This window comes from Crotalus tigris, unplaced genomic scaffold, assembly GCF_016545835.1.
Source record: "Crotalus tigris isolate CLP2741 ecotype Arizona unplaced genomic scaffold, ASM1654583v1 scf7180000024281.4978605, whole genome shotgun sequence".
NCBI classification, from domain to species: Eukaryota; Metazoa; Chordata; class Lepidosauria; order Squamata; family Viperidae; genus Crotalus; species Crotalus tigris.
Genome location: NW_024100453.1, coordinates 3,086,654 through 3,108,825, shown reverse-complemented (window position 1 = coordinate 3,108,825; position 22,172 = coordinate 3,086,654). Strand labels below are relative to the sequence as shown.

Genomic DNA, 22,172 nt, shown 5'->3' with positions numbered 1-22,172 from the left:
CTTTCACCAATTTTTGAAATGAGAAATTCAAGTAGCAAGATGAGGACTAATGGATATGGCTTAGAAATCACATCCACAGAGCACTGGGTGTTCTGACAGATGGAACTCCATGTTTTTCAATAGCTTAAAGCAGGGGTAGGGAACCTGGGTCCTTTTATGACTTGTGGACTAGCTCCCAGAATTCCTAAGCCAGCCATGCTGGAAGTTGTCATAAGTCATAAAAGGGCCAAGGTTCCCCACCCCTGGCTTAAAGGGTGGGATGCAGCATAACATTTGTTTTGAACCCAAGGTTTATAACTTTAAACAAACATGCAAAGCTCAGCTGAATTCCTGACTTCTGGCTTCTTGGCAAGTGATTCTCAATCCACCCCTAAAAAGCATTAAATTGTTGCCATTCTTTCTCTTTGGCCAGTCCTCCAAAACAGGTTGCTATACCCTGAGAGAAAGTCCACAGGAAGTGCAGAGAAAGAATTCTGGTGGAACATTCTTGGTTTACCATTTATTTATTTGATTTCTGATTTGATTAATTAACTCTAAGAAAATGTGCCCTCTAGGATTATTGGTCAGGGACTATTTTTGCTGTAAGATTTCACAAAGTGAAACCAACATGGTTCCTTTATCACAACAAGTTTTATGCACAGCATGGGTTACTTTCACCTAAAATGAGCTTTCTGATGATCCTGTGCAAAATTTTAGTTTCATACTTCAAAACAGCAGTGCAAACATTTCTGACTTTCTGCCTAAGGCATGCCAAGTTGTAATGCAAAGATTATTTTTCTACCTTAAAATTGCTTGTTGAATTAGGGAAGAACATCTTTCTTCCCTCTTTGATCACAGCCCACCCTTTTCCATCTTTTTGCTTTCTCCCAACTACTGTGATATAGAAAGAGATAGAAAGAATGGATATCATGGGCATTAGCATCAGAATATGCCATGCAGCACTCCATCAGACTGAACTGGAGGAGGAGAAATGAAAAAAAAGAAGGAATAAACAAAAAAAAAGTTGAAGAAGCTGCAGATATTGTATCTTTTGACTCACTGAGAGTGACAGATTTAAAAGGTAATTTTGTGGGCTTGTTAGCTGACAGCTCTCTGTTTATTTATCTTGAGCCTAAACAATTTTGTAATGGTTTTCAGAACAATAAAACCTGTACAATATAGAAAGACTACAAGAAGAAAGATGGCTGAAACAAAGGGGAAAAATATATAAAGCACTATGGATTTAACAGTTTCTGCACTGCATGCAACTCCATGTAGGTTTTTGCCTATATGAAGGGAAACCAACAATTTGGCAATTTCTTGGAGGAAAGATATTTATATGAAAAGCTTGTATGTAATCTTTCAAAACAAGACTTTTCTAGGTAGCTTATAACGCTCAAAAGGATGCTAGATTCTTGCAGAGGGAACATCAAGAATGCACATTTTTATCAAAATAATAAAAGCATCTCTTTAACACCAGGACACAAATTAGTCTTCTTTTCTACATACATACAATGCCATAGTGCATGTATCATACAGGTGTGCTTGCTTCACAGCAACACAATATAACTTTCACCATTTGCCCCCAGCCCAACCCTTCCTGTAAAAGACCACAGATTCTTGAAATTTCCACCAGTACTTCAAATACCACAAGCTTAACACTGAGAAATTGGAACTTCTACAATGTGAAATAATACTACTGCAGTCTTTAACAGTAAATCATACCTCTTTATATATTTCCTGACATTATTCTGACTTATGATTTATGTATCATGTTTTGGTTTCCTTTTTGTTGAAGTATACAGTACATGAGAATGGAACTGGCAAATACCTTTCATCTCTTGGCACCTTCTCTCTTGTAACATTTGGGAGTAGGTGAACAGATTGGCAGCAGACTCTTCCCTCATTCATCAACCAAGAGCAAAAGGTTAAATATGACAGGCAACTGCAAAGTGATCAATTTTCTTGGAGTTATGTCATCCAATCATCTTTGAAGGTCATATTATCTTATTTTTATGTCCTTTCCCCGAAAAAAAAGTCACATTCTTTCACATCTGATGATGCAGACTCTCTTACTCAGAGGCCAAAGCTTCTGTAATATCTCTTTCTACCTATTTCCCTTCTAAAGACAATATACTCAAACTGATCTTTCTCTACTGGAGTTGGAAGACTCTATACTCACTGCTCCTCCAAAGAGTGATGTGTGTGTGTGTGTGGGGGGGTATTTTTCCAAATAAGCCATTTCTGGCTTGGGTTTACTATATTTTCTTCAACAGCAGCGATCATAACAGTGGCAATGTATAGGTCTTACCAGTGATCAGAACTAATCCAATCTCTTTAGTATGATAAACTCCATTCATGATGAATTTCAGGTATTCTTATTAAATGACCAAAACCCAGATGTTTGAGGGTATTAGCTATTTTTCTTTATAATCCTTACCTTATAGAAACTGTTTAGACCCTTCAATGAAATATTAATTTTATAGGATTTTCTCTTGTTTATATATGTATGTACTATATATATAATTATACATGTATCAATGATATGCTGTATTTTATAAAATTCTATGGCTTGGTATTGGACCATAAATAAATGAATAAACTATAAAATAAGTTACTAGAATGTGTTTTAGGAAAGTTGAGGAATTTAATCCAGACTCAGAGGACTGACTAAAATGTATGTAGCAACTAGCTCACTGTATTCTAATGAGATACTGTGATAAGAAAATTGATTGTAATAGATGCTCCCTCAAAGTGGCAAGATATACATACCTCAACTTCAGAAAGCAATCTACAATACACTTCAACAGATTTTTTTTCCAATACAATTGCTAGTATTATTGGTTGTAGTTAATGCACAAGATTTCACAAGTCATTAATGTTTTGAGCAAAAATAGAATCAAAGTTACTCAAATAGTATTTTCCCGCCTGGCATGAAATTATTTGGCAGAGAGAATTATTTGGCAGGGAAAGCCTACAAGGGATCTTTAAGGAAAATGAACTGAGGAGATTTAGAGATTAAATTTCACTGTCTTTCTGTTGAAACACAAAACCATTACAAAAACCACCACCATCATCAATCCTGCCCAATGCTTCAAAGAGAGATGGATCAAAACTAATCTGGATTTAATGTAGCCAAACGTAAGGATGAAGTACGAAAATACAGACTGAGCTAAAGCACATTATAAATATAAAGCAAAAAAGAAGAGACTGGAAATGTAGAATCCAGTCTATGCTAACATTTCAGATTCAACTAACTTGATTCAAAACTTGGATCCAAAAACAATTAGAATCCTCTTTTAACATGAGACTCAGTGATGGCTGATTAGTCAGGTAACATCTGCACGCTGACTTCAGAGTGACACTACCAAGCTATCAAAGCATTTGCCAGAGTGATCTAATAAGATCTTATTAGAATCAGAGTCAAATGAAGAGACTTGGCATTTAGAATCCAGCCATATGCACCTTTAGAATCCAGCCATATGCACCTTTTTATTCAGAGTGGTATTTCTTAGAGAAAGTGATACATTGGAATACAAATGGATTTATTAGATTATAATTAAAATTCAATAAGTTACTATTTCTGGTAGCTGTTAATAAACTTTTGCTGATGACTAATTACGAGTTTTTATACTTGACTATTGATAAGGGATGAGATACAGGGAGTAGAGCTTTTTTAGAAAATGAAATATTAGAGTTATTGAAGTTGTTTATATTTGTCTGGAGGAAACGAAAATCTTTTAGCTCTTCATTTCTATTTTTATATTTTTCTTGGTATTAGTATTTGTAATTTCAAAGAGGGTTACTGACTGGAAGAGAAAGGAAGAGGTCCTAGTTAAGTTGGGTTAGGAAATTAAGATAGGAAGAATATAGTAAAGGAAAACAACTGATCTAAATGCTATATACTCCCAAAGACTTCCCACCCCCACTCTATGACAATTTGCCATGGGCAATTCACCACAGGGCAACTCACCACAATCAACTCACTGCAGGAAAACTCGCTGCGGGATAAGCGCTACACTATTATCAAAGAAATGGTGAAATAGAATAATTAACGAATGGATGCAAAAGGAGGGACAAAATGAAATGTGAATGACAAAAATTAAAATATTTTTTATTTATTTTAAATAATTAAATCGAATTGTTAAATTCTCCTGTGGTGAGTTGTCCCACGGTGAGTTGGCTGTAGCAAAATGTCCCAGAGGGAGTTGTCCATGGCAAGGTGGCTGCAATGAGTTGGCTATGGCAAGTTATCCCACTCCGTCCTACCCCAACCCCAGATTCCGGTGAAAATTTTATTGTTTGTTTTCTGGTAAACAATTCCTGGTTTGAGCTTATGAGAGTGAAGAATGGTTTCCATGAGGACAGACCTCCACAGGCTGGTATGGATTAGTGTCTTTTAGCAAGTTTCTGCAGTGCTACTAAGTGTTCCTTGACCTAAATAAGCTAATCTATGCAGGTCCCATGCACACTTTTGTTCAAAAGGCCTACAACCAGTCTATCTTCACAGTTTTATTTCTGTTGTACCAGTCTCATGAGCTTCTGCTTTTTCATCTTTAGGTCTTTGAAACACCTCAAAGCTAGTATTTAATGAATTATATTTCTCTTAGGCACAAAATATTAAATATTTCTGAAACCAAGGAGATTGCCTTCTTTATCTACTCCACCTAAGTCTCCATAGCAAAAAATATGCCATATATTTGGATTTCTCTTTATTCCGTTGGTGTCCTAATTTCTCATAGAATAGTTTGTCCTGCCAATTATCTATTAAGGAACTAACAGGGAGAAAACTGCACCCCAACTAAAACTGGCAGGGCAAGCTGCTGCATATGAACAAGGAACAAACCCCACACTTGCTGGCACTGACAATGTTAGTTAGTAATGAAACATCTGCAAGCAAACAACCAAGCACAGAGAGCTCCAAGACTCCATAATTCACTATTTCATCTGGCCTTGAAGAACTAATCTTCCTTTTCTGTTTTCCTTGACTCTGAATCTCTTAACTTTTTTTCCTTTAAGTGAAATTAAGAGTACATAATCAGATCAGAACTTTTCTACTGATGGAAATAAGGCACTATAACCAAGAGCAAGTTTTACAGCTGCTTGCTTTAATGAATCAAGCAGCCTAAAATAACCAAGCAACAATACAAGATAACAGGCATGCTTAAACAATGACAACAATAACTCTGTACACTACAGATAAAGTCTTATTTTTTAAAAAATCCCCATTTTGATGATCTTATTTATCCAAAAGTAGAATTAACATACAATATAGCAAATATAGTAAATAAAACTAAGCATGGAGGGGCATTGCTACATAGTGTCTACTGGCCCATTTCTGCAAGTGTCAACAAATGATGCAAGGACAGATCCTGAGTAATGAATGGTAATGGGCTCATCTAAATATTATGAGCCAAGAGAGAAAGATATAATAGCAGCTACTTGGCTTGTTAAATCACTCTTCTTATAAACAAATCCACATTCTAGACAAACATTGTTCACTAGATCAGATTCAAGGCTACACCTATTTTTTAGTTGGAGAACTAGTTAAAAACTTGTAAATCTACTTAAGCTACAGTGCAGACTCCCACTTACATGCTAGTTATTTAAGATATAAAGTTAAATATTCTTTAAATTCTGTTGTTAGTCTCCCAGAGTTAATACAATGAGATCAGCTGCCATACGAATGGATAAATACAGCTAACTGTAGAAATTGACAGCTACAGAAAATAGTAATAATGTCCAATTTACTTCAACTTAAGGTACAGACTGAATAAATTTGGAAAAGTGGGAACCAATTTCTAAGGCAAGAAGATATACCATAATATTTTTACTTGGATCAGAACAAAAGTACATATTATTCTCACTATTTCTAAAACACAAGTTTATAAAGTTTTATTACTTGATCTCCAAGGACTGATTTAAAATTTAGCTGGGTGTCAACTCTACACACCACAAAATGAAGTACATGGAATGTGACTAGCAGTAGGCTTTCTCAAGTGGTAATCTCCATATTTTGGAACTGTACCTCCTAGGACATATTTTCGATCTCAATCTTCCTTGCATTTTGCAAAGCTTTAAATACCACATTGTTTCAGCATGCCTTTGAATTGGAATAACTGTAAGTGACCATTTTGAAATTAATGCACTGTTATAAGGATACCATGTTATTTACATTCTGAATTTATATAGGTGTAAACTGTTCCAATTGGGCTGTGTTCCAAATATAGTTAAATAAATACATGCATAAATGCTTTGTGTCCTGACTTCAGCAAAGGCAATAAATGCCCATGCAACTGGCAGGCAAAATGCGGGTGTGATGCAGGCAGAGGTGCTGGGCAGGAGAACACACACTTTGGAGGAAGTTTGATCAAAATGCGGTGAGGAGCAGGAAAAAATGGGAGGCACAAGGAAAGTTGGAGAGTAACTGAGCAGAGTATTTGAAGCAAGGCTTATGAAGACATCAGGAAGCTTGTCAGGACAGATGGCAGCAGACAGGTATGGGGAGGCAACAGAAAAGGGGTTGGGAAACAGGAGGAAGAATATCTGTGTGCATGGCAGCTTACTAGATGCTGAAGAGAAGATGTAATCCGAGTCGAACAATCCATAATCAGAAACTCACAATGTCTTGAAAAGTAGAGAGGGACGAGCCAAGACTTGGTCAGGAACATGCTAAGATCGAAAACGTAGCAGGAGTTAACATTAAGAATACACAAAGCTAGATAACGAAGTTGCTTCCAGCAACAGAAGGCAATTCTTGCCCACTTTAAATCTGCTCCCTGCCAAGAGTAGGGGAAAAAAGCCCTTTCCTTGCTCAGCTGTTGCCAATAATGAGGCACCCGTCTTGCTTGCAAAGTTAGAATTTTGCTACTTGCTCGCAAAGTGCTTTTCTTTGATGAGGTGCAGGATTTTCAGGCTGAAGGAGTTTGCTCATGTTGGCTAAGGATTAGTCCTGGCTGAGGAGGGACCTACAAGGGTATCAGCATCTGATACAGTGGCTGTTGAATTAGTGGAAGCAATGGGCCAGTGGGACCTGGTCTGCCCATCATGACAAAAATGAGACCTAACATACTTAAATGTGCAATGGATACGCATGCTCCCCTGATCTGCATTTATATTTATTTTCCCTTCCCTTCCCCCTTTTTCATTTTATTTAGTTACTTTTATAAGCTAGGTATTGGAATTTTCAAGAAGAAAAAAAAATAGTATAATACAAATTCAAATTAGGTCTAAAACAGTGGTTCTCAACCTTTCTAATGCTGCGACCCCATAATATAGTTCCCCATGTTGTGGTGACCCCCAACCACTTATACATCACCGGGTGCCAGGGGCGTGGCCAAAGAAAATGGGAAAAAAATGGCGGACAGCCTTGTTTGCCGACCCCCGTGAAATGGTCGTTCGACCCCAAATGGGGTCCCGACCCACAGGTTGAGAACCACTGGTCTAAAAGGATATTGAAAAACAGGTAATAAGAGATAATAATAAAATTAAGTAATGAAATAGAGGCAGATAGACAAAAAAAATCCATTGATTTCAGCCTCCACTAAACAAAGTTTAATCATAATATAGTTATTCAATAATGAGGGAAGGGGGCGGGAATCAGGGCTTAATTCTTTTCCTGCATTTGTCCCAAACAGTAAGTTACTTAATTTTATACAGACTCTTGAAAATTGTTTGTTTATGTTTATGTCAATCCAGATACATCTTTTGACCCCTTCTAAAAGTCCTGCCCCTTCCACAAACATGATACAACCATAAGAATTATGGTCCATTCTGAAATTCATATTAATCAGCTGGCATGATAGTACAGTCAAGATTGATAGTTGCTAAGGTTCCTTGTTTTTTTGAATTCTACAAGTTTCTGAATTTGATCATTTGCATTTTATTAGATGTACTGTATATAATTCTTTACTAGTCTATATCAGTAATGCTTTATTCACAATAAAGGCTGGAATAATTTGTAATTATTTGTAATAGAAGCTTTAATCTTGATAAAATATTTTATCACTGTAAGACTAAGCAAAACAAATTTAATTTGTTCATTCTAGAAATATCTGTTATGTATTTCCAGATTAGTAAGTAATAATTTAATAAATCTTTGTTGATTTTTGTAAGAACAAAGCCTAAATATTTTATTTTGTATCAGTAAAACACTTCCTTTTCAGCATCCTTTGTCAAATTTCATATCATCATCTAAGGGTTTTTTTTATTGATTCAGTAGTCTAATAAACTGATTGGTCCTGCATTTCTTACATGCATTTTTCAGGTATCTGAATGTTATTTCTATGAATATACTGGAAATATATTTCTTTATAAAGAAAAAGTTAATAAGAAAAAGAAAGTTCCTCTGTCCCCATATCGTCTATTCCTGCCTAGAAATGGAGTGAAGATATCAGAACTATTATTCTGTGCATTTATGGATCAAAAACATATAAATGCTGTGTTACTATTTCATTATCTATTGACTCTATTAATTCACCCCCCAAAAATTTTTTTCAATTGACACAGCACTGACTTGCTTTTGTATATGAAATTTTTAAGTTCTTTCTTTGGGGTTTTCAACCAATTTAGGTACCAAAATGCGCATCTTATTTTTTCCGATGAATCTTGCTTGTCATTCTGTCAAACAGGCATCCCAACAAGGAAAACATGTTAAAATCATAACTGAAGTCTCAACCTTCAAGATACTGCACATTCTCTGTAGGGGTCCATTCTTCACGGAATACTTTTTTGCTCCTCTGACTGAGTATACTCAGCGTCCAGTATTTCACTGATTTACCGACAAATAAACTCTAAAATCATAATTGCAAAGAAACTTCTTTAATATTTTATATTGCAATAAAGCTTATCTCAGTTCAAAGGGCAGCTATTGTTAAGCATTCATGGCTGCAAAATGTGTCTTTATTCAAGAGTGATGAAAGCAGATGAAGTCTAGAAATGCAAACAGGTTCATTAGGCTAAGGATGAAATATTCTGGAGCAGGATATACTGGCTAGATAAGTATGGACAGGTGGTGTCCTGGAAAAAGCAGCGGTGGCTCAATCAAATAAGAAACATCCCAAATTAGGAGACAGAACAGCACAATCATCAGAAAGTATTGCCCTTTCTTTCTCTCAAGTGCTTTCCTACTTTAGAATTTGTAAAAAGGGTTCATAGTCTACATATTACAAACATGGTCTAGATTCAATCAGTGTCATCTCCCAGTAAAACATCTGAATCATCTGGGAGGATGACACCATACAACATGGATTGATGATATAAAGGTACAAAGCCATATCATAGATCAGGCATGTCAAACTCGTGACGTCATGTGACATTGTGCGACGTATCGGAGCTTTTTCGCCATTGCCGGCAATAGGGTGGGCGCGGCTCCGGTATGATGAAACCAACCTCGGCAGTTTGACACCCCTGTCATAGATGAAGACATGGTAGGGATTTTCTGGATATTTTCTTTGGGTGCAGGGATATTTCCTTCATTTTATGTTGGCTTTTGTGATTTGGGCTTTACATTACCATTTCTGTGTTTTCCCCCTCAAAATGATGGGAACTATGCTGCCAATTTTGACCAACATGATAGTCAAAAACAGGTCTGGAGCTCTATAACACAAGATCAGGGACTACATGTGGTTCTGGGCTTTAAGCTGCCCACCCTTGCACTGAAGGATTACAAATAGCACACCTGCAAAATATACTTATCTAAAGAGACACCACTCAGCCTTCTTCGCAACTTAATGTAAGACTATAAGGAGTGCATTGATTACGTATTGGTTGAAGACCCAATGTCCCACTACAAAACTCTATAATTAAAATAATACTACACTTTATAAAACTGTACTAATTCCATACTAAAACTCAAAGAAACAGCAGTAGAGTGCCTAGCACAATCTTTAACACGTGGAGTAGAATTCAATACTCTCTTAAAAAGTCAAGAATAGCAAAGCCACGCATATTTCTTGAGGAGGGGAAGAGCCAGTAACTTAAGCTATTATATAAAAAGGCCCTGATCTTGTTTGTCAGTCTAGACACCTCACGGATATCAATAACAGCCATATATACAGGACTTTTTTTGTCATAGAACGCTCAGAACAGAGTTCTGGCATCTTTCTTGGATGGAACCTTGTAGAGTAGGCAAGATAGGTTGTATAACGTGTGTGAGTTCTGGCACTTTTTTTTTTTTTTTACAAAAAAAAGCACTGCATATATACCAATAACATGTACAATGTATGTAGGCATGTACATCTAGCTTATAAAATAAACTTTAAGAAGTATCAAAGTATAGGTACAAAAGGTTTATGATTATCCAAAAAATCTAAAGGAGCCTCAAAATGGCATAAATAGCTTTCCACTGACATCTCACAATAGTAGGTTGGCTGAGAGAACCAGTGAGCTTTGCCTAATAATATGTCCTTCCAAATTTTTATTCTCCTTTGTCTCTCTGTACCATAAATATCTGTGAAGTCCATTAGCTAAACTGGCACTTTCCCATATTGACATTCTACTATTCAGGAATGTTATGCATTCTGTTATTCAATTTGCTTTATGATACAGTTTAAAATTTGGAAAGACAAGACCACCTTTGTCTTCTGAATTTTGCAAAAAAAAAATAACTCTGGTCTTTTCCCACTCCATATAAATTTGTTGACAATTTTTTGCCATTCCTGTAAAGTTCTGAGATTATAATTGACACCATTTGGAGCAAATAATTTATCCTGAGTAATACTTTCATTTTAATACTTGCACTGGTTCTAACCAAGATGGCTTTAAATTCCTCCACTTTTCAAGATCTCTTGCCATAATTTGACATTATTATTTTAATATATTTCATTGATCATTACCTGTCAAAGGCAGAGCAAGATATTTCAATAAGTGGGTTGACAGTCAGATTCTTCCTGCAAAAATTAGCTTACCATTGTATTACGCTTTTGTAATTATTTTTGGTTTCTGGACATTGATTTTATATCCAGATAAATCTCCAAAACTATTAACTGTTTTGGGCAACTGTCTTGTGGCCTTTTGTGGTTCTGTGATGATTAATAGGACATCATTGCATAACTTTTGAACTTATATTCCTCTCCATGGATTTGGAGACCTGCATTTGTTTATCACTCCAACCTTTCCTGTCTGTATTTCTAGATCAATCATGAATAATAATTAAAGAGAGAATGGACAATCTTGCCTTTTAGTCTTACTGATTTAAAGATCTGCAGGGTAAGTTCCATTTGCTTTCTTACCATTGATACATGTTTCTGACCCAAGCTTGGAACTCTTCTCTGGGATTTATTTTATTCAGTATAGTCAGTAAGAATTGACACTGCAAACTGTTGAAAGTTTATGTTCAGAAAGATTAGTGGAGCTTTCTTCCTCTTTTTGTTTATAAGTTCTATCATATTGATTATGAACCTAACTGTTGTTCTTGATATTTCTCTTTGGAATATAGCCTGTTTGATCAATACAAATTATATCTGAAACACATTTCTTGAATCAATCAGCTAGCATTTTTGTAAAAATTTTGTAATCTACAGTCAGCAGGGAAATTTATCTATACGGTTGGTTACTCTGGATCATTTCTTTCTTTGTCAATTAGAATTATGTATGCATCCTCCCATGCTGCCATTGTTTTCTTTAGTTTCATTCATCTTATTCATCAATGGTTCTAGCAGTTCCTCTTCAAGTTCTTTGCAATATATAATCTATCAACCTATCTGGACCTCGTGCTTTTCCTAGTCTGATTTGATCCTCGTGCTTTTATTTGTTTCTTAGACAATTATTAGTGTACTTAATATTTGCCTCACTGTATTTCATACCAAACTTCAATATATTGGTTCATAGCACCTTCAATATTAATCTTAGAATATAATCATTTTAAAAAAACTCTCAGTTCATCTATTATTTATGCTGTTTCTGGAATGTAATAATTTGGATCCTTTCTTCACTGTTTCTTTGTTGTTGTTTTTTAAGGTGATAAACAACCCATTTCTTTTTTGTTGAATGAGGAATAGTGGAATAATTTACACAAAACAGGAAGCCATAATGTGTGGTTTATAAACCCCAATATATGTTGGCCAAAAAGCAAACAAACTACATTAGGATTCAAATATCTGTGAGAATATAACTTTCAAAATACATTTACAAACCATTTTTCAATATAAACTAAGCTACGTTGCAACACCACATGGCTTTTATGTAAAAAATGCATGTAAATGCTTGTAATTGTTCTGCGGGCATATACCAGTGATGGCGAACCTTTTAGAGACCAAATGCCCAAACTGCAACCCAAAACCCACTTATGCTGGGTAGGTGTGGCCCATTGGGTGGGCATGGCCCGTTGGGTGGGTGTGGCCCATTGGGTGGGCATGGCCCGTTGGGTGGGTGTGGCCCATTGGGTGAGCGTGGCTGTGGTGGTAACGCAGACTGGGTGCGACTAAAAAGTTCAATCAATCAATTCCAACTTTGCAAGATTTTTTTTTTTTTACACAAGAAGTTGAAATTGACTGATTGATTGAACCTTATTTTTTGGTACACGGTGGCAAAGGCCTAAAGCGAAAAGATTTTATAAAACCCAGCTGAAGGCCTAGGACTGGGGTGACAGCGTGCATGCCCACAGAGAGGGCTCTGAGTGCCGCCTCTGGCACCCGTGCCATAGGTTTGCCACCACTGGCATATACTGTACAAGCAAATGTTTCTATGCTAACTTTAGATATAAATTACCTGATCCAATATAGTTATAAATACAATGACCTGTATTTTGTTCTGTTTTTCTGTAAATCCCTAATTAAATGTGGTTTAATTTACATTTTTAAAAATTATCTCAAAATGGGACAGTTAGAATAAATAATAAGCAGGAACACATTTGCTTAATATGTTATGTTCGCACCTAAGATTTCTTGCTTTCAGTCTGGAAAAAAGAGAGATTCAGCACTTAGCTGATTTTGAGAACAAGGGATGTTATAAAAATGCTTGATGGATACAATATAGTGATTTGCCTCCAAGAGTTTAAAATAACTCCATATCATCTTTGAAACAGTGACTCTGCAGTCAACTCTCTTCATATTGTATTGTATTACATTCTTGACTTTATTTACCTTGACATTTCATATTAAAACCACATGGTATTTATTCCAGAAGAGTACTCATGTTAGTCTTTGCAATAAAAGCAAATCCAGTATAGAGAAAGCAAGCTGTGGCTTTGTAAACATTATGGGTGCTACTTCATATCATATGTGATCTGAGGTTGCAAGGATCATTGTAACTTGCAGTGAGATATAGGATCACTTACACCATATTGTGACAAGTTGCACTCAAGGCAAATGAAGAGATAGAGGAAGGAGAGGGAAATCCCAATAATGACATTTCATAGAAAGCAAACAATTGGAGGCAAAGTCCCGCTCCTTTATCTATAACAGGCAAAGTCCCACCCCACTGTCCCACCCAAAGTCTTACCTCATTGTCTATAACAGAAAAATACTGAGATGACAAGAGAAATATCAAAACTTGTTTTCCAAATTCAAAGGAAGAGTCTTTGGGGCTGCCATCTAATCTTTTGCAGTTAGGTCTGTAAAATATGCACAGTCATTAAAATTTGTATGAAAGGATGAATATGAAGTCCCTCCCCCACTGGAAGGGCAATAGAATTTCTGGAGTAATGCACCATTATGAAACCAGAAGAATATAAATTTTCTACAATCTCCCTCATCTCCCCCCCTAAAAAAATGTGAAGCAAAATCAAGTACATACAGGATTTAAGATATTTTAGTCTCAATTTTTAATGCTTTTACTACCAACGTAGCTATACAATTTATTAAACATTTCTATGTATTCTTATGAAAAAGTAAGTTTTAGTGAAGCTTATTCGTCAAATCACAGCTTCAGAAGGACAAATAATTTCAGTGCAATCGTATACATGCTTATTCAGAAGAAAGTCCCATTGAGCTAAAAGAGAACTGAATAAGTATATAAACAATTGCAGCTCTAGTTTCCTTAGTTCCCAAGCAATTGGAAAGAAACAGAACAAAATGTTCATTCCATGCTAATATCAGTATCATAATTTTTGCCAGGAAAAATATTGAAAATCAAGATTGTAAATATTTGTGATAAGCAAATGGAATTGTATGAACTGAAGAAAAAAATAATATCATTCAGTCATTATATTAAGAAGTAGCTGCAGTTTTGGATCTTTTACTTAAAAATTAAGTAAAACTTTACATTATTAAGCACATTATCACTCCCAAAAGTTTAATTTTTTAATTGGTAACCTAAACGTCACAATCTATTTTTCCCCAATCTATCATATACCTTAGCTCAGTGATGGCGAACCTTTTAGACACTGAGTGCCCCTAAGCTGCCTCGCCCCTGCCCCCGCCTCTCCTGTTCCCAGGGCCACCCACCACCTCCACGGCCTGCCACAGCAGATCATCCAGGCAGCGTCATGATGGCTACACCCTCTGTCCGCGCCCTGCAGCATCATCTGTACGCAATGGGGCATGAGGGCGAGGTCTTATCCCCGCTGCCCAGCTGCCATGTCCTTGGCTATGCTGCTCTGCGCAGGCTGCGCCCGGGGCAACTCTCCTCTGGAGGGGCTGCTGGTGAGGAGAGGGCCACAGAGAGTGGTAGGGCTGGGGCAACGGCGTGTGTGCCAACAGAGAGGGCTCTGAGTGCCGCCTCTGGCACCCGTGCCATAGGTTCGCCACCACTGCCTTAGCTCAATTGATTTTACAATTTTACAGAACCACTTTGCTTTTTCTTTGCTGGTCCTTTGCTGGCAGATAAACCATTTTATTACAGAATTTTAACTGGTAATTTTTTTATTGCATTTACATAGCTTTAGGCTACATTGTTTTAATTTTTGTTTATAGGTTATAATGTCATAAGTGCACATTTCTGCATGACAGAGAAATGGGATATTGAGTCCCATAAATAATTGATTCTGCTCCCCTCTAATTTCAGAAGGAATTAGGACAGGAAATATATGAGGATACAAGTTTGCTACTATTACAGTTGATTTAGAGACCAATATTTTTCAAACTTAAGTAACTTTAAAATGTATAAACATTAACTCCCAGAATTTCCTAGCCAGCCAGAATTCTGGTAGCTGATGTCCACACTCTTAAAGTTGCCAAGTTTAAAAAACCCTGATTTAGACCTTGAAGGTCACTCAGAAAGGGAATGCAATAATGACTTAATAACAAAGCTGAAGTTTACAATCCTATATTCACTTATGTGGGAATGTGCCCTTTTACATCACATTATGCTTTAGTCACTAGATGGCACTGGACTTGACTGAATGGGGTAAGAACGTTCCCCTTGCTCTGCTGTCCCTTCTTAAGAATTGTTTCCTAACTTCTGATTTGTGTAACCTCCAATAACAACATTGAAATATGTAACATCTGAATAACACTGAAATGAATAAAGCCTTAAAAATGGAAGAAGTATTTTCAGTTAAGGGAATAAGACTGACATTTTCCATGCCAAACAACATTTTGTTTACTTGGCCCCCATTATGAAAAGTTTAGGAATGGCTGATCCTAATCAATTTCTGAATCCACAACAATATTCCATCCAAAGGGGGGGGAGGAAGTATTAAATTCTGAGCAATCAAAGGTAGAATTAGGAAAACTGACTAGTTACTCATTCAGAAGAATGAAAATGTATCTCCATACTGTAGCAATGGGCTAAAAAACAGTCTTGTCTCTTTTTCAATAAATTAGTTTGTGGAAAGCAGTAATCTCTTTCCAAATTTAAACCAGCCTACTCACTGTTTATATTGCAAAATTCTAGTTTAGATGGAGAGTAAGAGTTTTTGTTATGATTAGCAAGTACAGAATTTAGTATCACTCTGTCACACACACATATATATACACTCTGGCCACACCTTTTATTTATAGGACTATAAAAAAACCCTACTCATTTTTCCATGACAAATAAAAATTTATTTCTTTAAAAAAAGATCCTCCCTCCCCCCAAAAGGAATGGCTATGTTCCTCACATAAACAGCCTAAAATAACAGGATTATTAGTTCCAAAGGAAGAAGATCTATCAGAGTACTCAAAAAAAAAAAAAAAAAAACTGGTAAGCACCAACTGGAATTATTTCTAAGTAGTAAATCCAAATAATGCTGTTCTTCCTATTCTTTTCAAACATTCATCTGCCTCCCTTCCTTCTCCCAAAATAATTGCCTTCCAGTGAAGGTACAAAGCAAAGTAGTGGAATATACTGTAGTTGTGTCATTTCACTTAGAATTTAGCAGTTCCAAATATAATTGCACTTTTGGATTTATTTATTTATTTTCATTTAAGAAATGTTTATAACATATATGCTAGCTAGAGAGGCAAAAGCTTCAAGGTCTTAAAACAAGCAGTTTCTGTAGTAAATCCCTACACGGTCAAATATGTTAAATATACTTAACTATACACTGTTTGGGATAACAGAGATACAAGCCTATCACTATTATTGGAAGCCTTAGCTGTGATTACCTACTTGTCATAGCAGACCAACTTCAAAATTCATTCAAAAATGTTCCAAACAATGGGCTCGTACAAATAGAACCACTTCTGTGATTTTATTTACAATAAAATAATGCTATGCAATTGGGATAGTAGTTGGGTGGTGCCACACTATATTAAGAAACTTGTTTAACAGCTGAGGTCTACAAAAAGTCCTAAAATACAGACCTCTTAAGTATACCCATTTGCTGATTGGCTATGTTGTCTCAGTCCTCTGCTTGCAAATTAGAAATATAATGGAGGCAATGGTGACCTAACTAGTTTCTGGACAAAAAGAGAAACTGTCCATGTATCAAAACTCAGATTCCACAGAACAGGTCTATAACACAGGCAATATGAATAGCAGTCAAAATAGTGTGTTGCTAAAATATTCCTTATTAGTATGGTACTAGTTCCAATCCTGTTCAGCCTGTTTCCTTGTGGCACTTACGTATGCACAAGATTATGACAAAACGTAGCATGCAGTACTTGATGCCCAGCTATAATTAAAATTTTGGAGAAGACAGCAAAATGTGACAAAGAAAAAGAGCTTAGAGTGTTCTAATGTAGTCTCCAAGCCTTTAATCTGTGAAGCAGACTGTTTTAAGGACTATTTAGAATAAGAATAAAGTTGTTGCTCTTTCCAACTCTCAATCAATGCTCCTTCAGGCTTATTTCAAGGAGCTAGAGTCAAGTCAAAGAACCAGAGGACAGGACAAGAAATAATGGTTGGAAACTAATCAAAGAGAGAAGCAACCTGGAATTAAGGAGAAACTTCCTAACAGCCAGGTCAATTAACCAGTGGAATAGCTTGCCCCCAGAAATCGTGAGTGCTCCATCACTGGAGGTTTTTAAGAAGAGACTACACAGTCACTTGTCTTGAGCAGGGAGCTGGACTAGAAGATCTCCATGGTTCTGTTCTGTTCTATTCTATTCTATTCTATTCTATTCTATTCTATTCTATTCTATTTTCTATTTCTATTTCTAAAGTAGAATGTAAAATCAAAGAAAGGTAATTTTCATAAGCTCAAGGCTCTGGGTGCCTACATGCTGTGGTTCCCCCTCTGTTAACTAAAAGGAACAGCCAATTTCTCTCCCCCTCACTCCATCTGCCTGCCTCACTGTGCAAACTTCTTTCAGCTCCATTCTTCCCATTTTCCAAGTTGGGCCTACCTTGTTGTGGTTAAGCTCTAGCTGTCTCTTACTCTCTCCAGCCATTGCCATTAACAATTTGTGCCTGGTTTTTATCAACTCCCATTGCTTCAAGCTTAGCTCATAATACATTACAGACAGTATTATCACTGGCAGCTGGCCCTGACAAGATGGGGAATTATAAAATACTAAAAACTCTCCTCACAGCTTTCTGCAAACACAGGGATCAGGCTGTGTGCTATTCCAGCTCTTTGCTTCATTATTTATATTAAAATAAGGGCACTGTTGGCCCAAATGGAGATGAAGCCTGACAGCGCTTTACAAACAGAGAAAGAACATAGACAGAAGGAGTCTTTCTATGCACAGTCATGTCTCCACAAATGTATTAACTTTTCACAAGAAATTTATTGTAGCATGGTCTGTGTTAAGGTGTCACAATTTCTTATTTTTACTGCAATAAACTGCCATGGCTACTTCTCCAGATTATTTTCACACACACAGACACAAATGGGAAATGGGCACTATATCACTTGTGATATAAATTTGTATTTAAATATATAGGCTGCATCCTATATCTGCTTAGAAATATCCAGACAATATTACAAGTCCTTGTTTATTGACTGTCTTCTACAGAAACCATTCACATGGAAGTGATGAAAAATAATTTTTTGGCCAATCCACACATTTACAACCTTTGCAAGTTGTATAGCAAAGAAAGCTGTAGTAAGATAAGCATAGTCACAGTTTCATTTAGTAAATGCTATGCTTAAGATCAAGTTGCCAGTTCCAGCTGTGGTCACTAAATGAAGACACCCACTTTATAGATATATTAGCCCAGTGATTCTCAACCTTTCTAATGCCATGACCCCATAATACAGTTCCCCATGTTGTGGTGACCCCCAAGTGGGTGTGGCCACCAGTAAGAGGGAGTAGGACAGCTAGGGAAAAGGGAAAAAAATGGCGGACAGCATGGTTTGGCGACCCCCGTGAAATGGTCATTTGACCCCAAATGGGGTCCCGACCCACAGGTTGAGAACCACTGTATTAGCCTTTAGTAATCTAGGGCAGACATGTCAAACTTGCGACATCATGTGACGTCACGCAATATATCGGGGCTTTTCCCCCATTGCTGGCATGGGGTGGGCGTGGTTTCGGCGTGACACATCTGGCCCATGGGCCGGCAGTTTGATATGCCTGATCTAGGGGGAATCATGAAAATCCTCTACAGTTTTGTTCTTGTTAGACGGAAGCAATGAATGGTTTTTCAGGGAAAAAAATCAGAGCATCTACTTCAGTTAAATGGTACATCCATGTGATCCAAGTTAACAATTATACACATACACCTATGTGTATATACACAGTAAATATCCAAAAACACAACACATCCCCTCTATCACTCTATTCCCTTTTGGGTGAGTTTCATACTACATGTAAATCACATTAGTTTAACTCTATAGCACTGCCCTAAGAAATATTTTCACTTCCTTAATGTGACCATTAAGTCTGCTTAATACTGATAGTCTCATTCAAATCAGATTCACATGAGCAAAATGCGGTTAATTTAACGGGCCACTTCTTTCCAGGATGTAAGCATCTCTGCAAAGAGTTGGTTCTAATGTAACAATGAGGTTACGTCCCCTCTGTCCTATAGCATTAAGAAAACAGTTGGCATTACTAGGGACTTTTCCATCATTTCCCTTTCTACTACAGAAGTCATATCCAAACATCAAACCCTAACATTAATTCTACACACTCTAAGCCTTGTGCAAAACTTTCCAAAGAGCATTTTGTAAAAATTTGTCACAGGCAAAAAGTATCCTTTCTCACAGCTCTGGAAAGCTCAATGTGGCCATTTCAAATGCTTTCCCGTATCAGACATTTTGCTGGCAGTGTAAGGGAATGTTGTTGATTCATGTACAGCCTTCTAGAGGAAGTGGCTGATTTAATGCTTCAAGGAAGAAGCATGTTGTTTTGCGGAAGTAATTTGTTAATTGTTCTCCATAGTGCTGTATTTTTTGCTTGAAGAAACTGCTCCCATCAACCCTTTTGAATATTGAGCAACATACCTTTTCTACCTCTTCAACAAGAGCAAGAAAGCCTCCCTAAATTCAACCTAGATTCACTTCTGATTAAACTGGTATTTAATTTCATAGTTAAATCTTCCTTCCCCTGTCCTGACCACTTTCTACAGGGGGACAATCGAGAGCATCCTGTCATACAGCATCAGTCTGGTTTGGAAGCATCACTGCTTCAGACAGGAAGGCGGTGCAGAGAGTGGTGTGAATGGCTGAAAAGATCATTGGCAGTTCCCTCCCTTCCATCCAGGACATAGCACAGAAGCGTTGCTTGAGCAGGGTCCGTAAGATTATCTGGGACACTACACATCCTCTTCACGACCTGTTTCCCTTGTTACCTTCTGGGAGGAGGCTTCATGGTATCTGAAGCAGAACATCCAGATTCAGCCATAGTTTCATTCCATACAGCATTAACCTTGGGAACTCTCAAGCTCCTTCCATTATATATTAAAGATGAACAGTGTTTAATATTCATTTGCTACGTATATGTAGGAATGTGGGGTCTATACATATGTTGTTCATAGTATGTTTAGGTGTGCGTCATGTATTGTTTCACTTTGAGAGCAGGCAACTAAATTTCATTTTTGATGTGTGCCATTGTGCCCACAGTAAAAAAATGACAATAAAGATTATCTTATCTTATCTTAAAATAAAATGCATTCAATGTCTATGGATGAACAGCTAAGGAAAGATTGAGTTCAACACTAATTGATACCAGGATAATTCTGATCAAAGATTCAGGATTCTCCTACTTTCATGTTAAAAATAACCCCAAAATATATAGTGGTAGACAAAGTTTAGCTTTCTGTACAAATTTCTGCACTATCACCAATAGTCTACTTGCTTGCCAAATCACTAAACCAGCTGAAGTATTCTCTTTCTGGCACAGAATTCAATTACTGAATAAGGGCTTTTGGGGTCAGCTGGGGATAAAGTCTGAATGAACATTTCTTTCCTGAACCATAAGTCTCCAAGGCATAAGTTTATAAAACACTGACTGCAATTCAAACATATAAATTGCCCCCAAATTTCTTTTTCTGACTACTTTATCACCTTGACTTTAATTCAGGGTTGAATTCATTCCCCGTTTGTCTCCTTCTCTGCCCCCATCCACTTGGAACAGACTTGCAGGAAATGAGATTCATTGAGTAATGAGTATTCTAATCTTGGCCCCATTTCTTGGTTGAATCTTATGTTCTAAAGAATGAATTTTTCTTTGCATTCTGAGTTTATTATTTGTTGTTGTTGTTGTTAATTGCGAAGTCGTGTCCGACCCATCGCGACCCCATGGATAATGTTCCTCCAGGTCTTCCTGTCCTCTACCATCTTCTGGAGTCCATTTAAGTTCACACCTACTGCTTCAGTGACTCCATCCAGCCATCTCATTCTCTGTCGTCCCATTCTTCTATTGCCCTCAATCTTTCCCAGCATTAGGCCCTTCTCCAGTGAGTCCTTCCTTCTCATTAGGTGGCCAAAGTATTTGAGTTTCAACTTCAGGATCTGGCCTTCTAAAGAGCAGTCGGGGTTGATCTCTTCTAGGACTGACTGGTTTGAACGCCTTGCAGTCCAAGGGACTCGCAGGAGTCTTCTCCAGCACCATAGTTCAAAGGCCTCAATTCTTTTGCGCTCAGCCTTTCTTATGGTCCAACTTTCACAGCCATACATTGCAACTGGGAAAACCATGGCCTGGACTATACGCACTTTTGTTGGCAGGGTGATGTCTCTGCTTTTTAGTATGCTGTCTAGATTTGCCATAGCTTTCCTCCCCAGGAGCAAGCGTCTTTTAATTTCTTGGCTGCAGTCCCCATCTGAGGTGATCTTGGAGCCCAGAAAAATAAAATCTGTCACTACCTCCATTTCTTCCCCATCTATTTGCCAGGAATTGAGAGGGCCGGATGCCATGATTTTGGTTTTCTTAATGTTGAGTTTCAAGCCAACTTTTGCACTCTCCTTCTTCACCCGCATCAAGAGGCTCTTTAGTTCCTCTTCACTTTCTGCCATTAGAGTGGTATCATCTGCATATCTTAGGTTGTTGATATTTCTCCCGGCAATCTTAATTCCAACTTTTGATTCATCTAGCCCTGCCTTTCTCATGATGTGCTCTGCATATAAGTTAAATAGGCAGGGCGACAGTATACAGCCTTGCCGGACTCCTTTTCCAATTTTGAACCAATCAGTGGTTCCGTGTCCAGTTCTCACTGTTGCTTCTTGACCCGCATATAGGTTTCTCAAGAGACAAATGAGATGGTCTGGTACTCCCATCTCTTTAAGAACTTGCCACAATTTGTTGTGATCCACACAATCAAAGGCTTTAGCATAGTCAATGAAGCAGAAATAGATGTTTTTCTGGAACTCCCTAGCTTTCTCCATGATCCAGCGTATGTTGGCAATTTGATCTCTAGTTCCTCTGCCTCTTCGAAATCCTGCCTGTATTTCTGGTAGTTCTCGATCCACATACTGCTGGAGAGTTTATTATAGCCTATCAATA

General features: G+C 37.2%; 1 protein-coding gene across 16 annotated transcripts in view; it reads right to left on the bottom strand.

The window, feature by feature from the left end:
* EPB41L1 (erythrocyte membrane protein band 4.1 like 1) overlaps positions 1-22,172 on the bottom strand; it is a 185,176-nt gene that overhangs the window by 62,516 nt on the left and 100,488 nt on the right. For 3 of the 16 annotated variants that reach the window (XM_039323698.1, XM_039323696.1, XM_039323697.1), the window contains one exon: positions 6,546-6,651. The exons of the other annotated variants lie outside the window; for them this stretch is intronic. The gene's annotated coding sequence lies outside the window, so the exon portion shown is untranslated. The remainder of the gene's footprint in view (positions 1-6,545; positions 6,652-22,172) is intronic. 16 annotated transcript variants of the gene reach the window in all.